Consider the following 3,951-nt stretch of genomic DNA (forward strand, 5'->3'; position numbering starts at 1 on the left):
GATTAGGTGAACAGCTCTGCCCTCAGTAGTATGATGCATCAGTCGTCCTCCCTGCAATCTCAGTCAGACCGCACGCAGCATTCTACTCTAATCATTTATTTTTCCTGTGTAGGAATTCCAGGCTGGGAGGTCAGGACCTGTTTAAACATCTTGTGATTGCTACTATATAAAATTGTGTCTGGCTGATAGATAGAACAGTCTCATTACAGACTTGCTGGAAGAATGGTTGAACGGGCCAGTGATTTCTCTTGAATGCTGAATGTGAATGCAAGACTCCAACAAAGGAAAAACCATCGTATGTTTACACACACACATGTATTTGGAAACTCTTCTGTCAGTTAGTTCTTTTCACATAAAATATTCACATAAACAAAACTAAAACCACCACCAGCAGCAGCAGCAACAACAACTTATCCTGTCACTTTGAGTCTGACAGTAAGAGGTTTCAACTTCGTGGGCTATCAGGGAACATTTTAAGGAAGATAAGTAAAGTCGGAGATTTATTGTCAAGACAGAACTCTTTTAAGATGTATTCTTTTATCATATTTTGATTTCTAAAAATGACTACTATGCATGAATTGAATGTGGTTCACAGATATTCTTTATTTGGGCATACTGCGAAAATACCAGAATATGTACACACACTAATACAGGCATTTTTTCTGCCCTGTAGCGCTGTTGCCACTCAGTGACTAAACAGTGTGTAACAGGCTTCTGTCCTGGGCATCATGCAGCCCAGACCCCTTTATCCTGCTTCATGCCTAATCTAAAACCCTTGTCTATCTGTGTGGATTTCTTCCTTCCCATGTCTCCTTTCTGCTCTCTTCACCATTTCTCCCTTTAAATGTTTCCTGGATTTATTCCAGATCTTATAGGAGAATCAACTGGGCCTTATTCGTATTATAATTTTAAATTTTCTTTTGTTGGATACATAAACATTAATGCAGTGTCAAGTGATGTTGTGATATATATTACAATGTTTAAATCAGGTTAAGCTTGCCTGTTTTCAGAAACATTTGTCATTTATGGTAAAAAAAAACTTTCAAGATTCATTTTTGAGTGTTTTGTCATCTACAGCATGTATAGTACATTATTGTTATCTACAATGACTTTAGTGTGCAGAAGTGTGCTGGAATGTCTTCCTTCTTGCTGCACATACTGATTAGCTTGTGTCTCAGTCTTAATTATTCCAGCTGAAAATAACAGTAAAGTCTGGGAAAGCCTTGAACATACATATGTACATGCATACACACATACATACATAATTATATTTATATAACATATATATAAAAACATACATGTTACTAATACACACATATAAATAATATAAACACACACACACACACACATAAAGCATTATATATACAACAAACATATCATGGATATGTTGTGGTTTCTGTCTCGTGGTAATTTGAGTATATTTTTAACCTTACAGTTCTTTTGCTCATATGTTATGCTTTCCAATTTTGAGTTTTCATATGATTTCTGTGTGTGTGTGTGTGTGTGTGTGTGTGTGTGTGTGTGAATGGGTGGGTCTCTGCATGCATCTCTATGTATTTCTTGTACCTTTTCTAGAGCTGCTTTTGTTTCCATTCATTTGTTTTGTCCTATGCTAGTTTGAGTGTTGTTTTAGCTGTCTGTGTGCTTTCTAATGAGGGAGAGAATGGAAGGGTGCAGATTTGGTGTGGTGTTGGGTGGAAAGGATCCAGGAGGGATTCTCTGTCACCAAGTGAGGAACGGGCGTCCAATTGGAAGAAGAAATAGAACATGGTTCATAGCACGGAAGAAAGCAGATGCCCTGCTTCAGTCTCCTCACCCAGTGTCCCATTGCCCAATGGAGAGAATGGCCTAGAAGAGAGAAACTAACAGTGTGTGATCAACCTCATCAGGAATTATGAGGACAAGGTGCAGCCTTGCATCGACCTCATCAATCCCCTGCGGGCCCTGGCTGTGGAGTAGGACCTGCCAGAGTAGTCATTGGGGACCAGAGCTCAGGAAAGAACTCTGTGCTGGAAGCACTATCGGGAGTGGTCCTCCCCAAAGGCAGTGGTATTGTCTCCAGGTGCCCTCTGGTGCTGAAAATTAAGAAGCTGCATCAGGGAAAGGAGTGGAGAGGCGAGGTCATTGAGATCTCTGATCCCTCATAGGTGGAAAAGGCCATTAACGAAGGTCAGAACTTCATTGCTGGGGTCGGGCTGGAGATCAGTGATAACCTCATTAGCCTGGATGCCAGCTCACTGAATGTTCCACACCTGACTCTGATTGATCAGTCTGGGATTACCAGGGTGACTGTAGGCAACCAGCCTGTAGACACAGGACACCAGATCAAGAGACTTATCAGGATATACATCCCAAAACACAAGACCATCCACCTGGTGGTGGTCTCCAGCAATGTGGACATTGCCACCACAAAGGCCTTGAGCATGGCTCAGGAGGCGGACCCTGAAGGGGACAGGTCCATAGAGATCTTGACCACGCCCCATCTGGTGGACAGAGGTACTGAATACAAGGTCCTTGATGAGGTTTGGGGCCTAGTAAGCCACCTGAAGAAGGGCTACGTGATAGTCTAGTTCAGGGCTCAGCAAGCCACGCAGGAGCAGCTGAGCCTAGCTGAGGCCCTGCAGAAGGAGCAAGCTTTCTTCAAGGAACACCCACACTTCAGAATTCTTCCGGAGAATGGGAAGGCCAAAGTGCCCTGCCTGGTAGAGAGTCTGACCACGGAGCTCATCTCACACATCTGTAAATTTCTGCCTTTGTTAGAAAATCAAGTAAAGGGGTGTTACCAGAGCGCCAGTGAAGAGCTACAGAAGTACGGCACAGACATATCAGAAGACGACAGTGCAAAAGCTTTCTTCTTGACCAAAAATAACAACACTTTTATCAATGCCATAATTTAAGGAGAAGAGAATATGGGGGAGGGAGAATGCCACCTATTCAACAGGCTCCGAAATGATCTTTTGTTTTAGAGTAAGGAGATCAAAAGGAATTTCCAACAAGAAATGACACGAGTCACCTTTTCAAGTGTTTCTGGAAACAATTTTTAGGAGTTCTTTAACCTTCACAGAACTACCAGGTCCAAACTTGAAGATATCAGATTAGAACAAGAGCAGGAAGCAGGCAGGTTGATCCAACTTCACTTCCAGATGGAGCAGATAGATCATTGACTGTCAGGACCAAGTTAACAAGGGAGCCTTGCAGTAGATAAGAGAGAACTCATCCATGGCTGGAGCCTCATCACCGCATCTGCAGCCACATCCCCTAGACCATCCAGTATTTCATCCTGAAGATGTTTGTTTGCTAAGCAGCTGCAGAAGAGCATACTTCAGCTCCTGCAGGACAGGGATTCCTGCTGCTGGCTCCTGAGCAAACACAGTGACCCCAGTGAGAAGAGGAAATTCCTGAAGGAGTGACTGGCAAGGCTGTCTCAGGCTCATTGCCTGCTAGCCAAATTTCATGGTTAAGCTGGCTCTGTCCTTCCCTGTGACTCCTGGACACTGATCAGGGACAGAAGGGCCCCATACTGTCCTGGTAGCTATGCCAGCACCCTTTAGCCCTTGACATGGTTGGTATTGGTGTTAGCAGTCAGATGTGAAGGAGGACTCTGCTTGTTCTGTGATGAGGAAAGGGAAGAAGATCTCCAAAGGCAGGAAGCAGATGGGTTGATGATGCTACTTTCCTGATGAGACACTGGCTTTACCCTCAGTACCTTTCCCACTCTACCTTCTACCTTTTCAGCGGCCTGCTTTTGTGCACCCTACCAAGAACATGTGTTTATGAACAAATGGGCCATTGTCTTAGAGGCTGCCTACTTCATTCCTCATAAATCACTTTTCTCTGAAAAAAAATCTAGCAGGACTTGGGGGAGAGAAAACATGATCAGAAACTATTACAAAGAAATAATCTATTGTCAATAAAAAGTTAAATTATTTAAAAATGTTTTTGCTTTTAAGT

At 43.0% G+C, this 3,951-nt stretch overlaps 1 pseudogene; it reads left to right on the forward strand.

Annotated features, from left to right (window-relative positions):
- Positions 1 to 1,767: 1,767 nt before the first annotated feature.
- Positions 1,768 to 3,461, forward strand: LOC127211050 (interferon-induced GTP-binding protein Mx2-like; annotated as a pseudogene).
- Positions 3,462 to 3,951: the final 490 nt, after the last annotated feature.

The sequence above is a fragment of the Acomys russatus genome, chromosome 28 (assembly GCF_903995435.1).
Source record: "Acomys russatus chromosome 28, mAcoRus1.1, whole genome shotgun sequence".
Classification (NCBI taxonomy): Eukaryota; Metazoa; Chordata; class Mammalia; order Rodentia; family Muridae; genus Acomys; species Acomys russatus.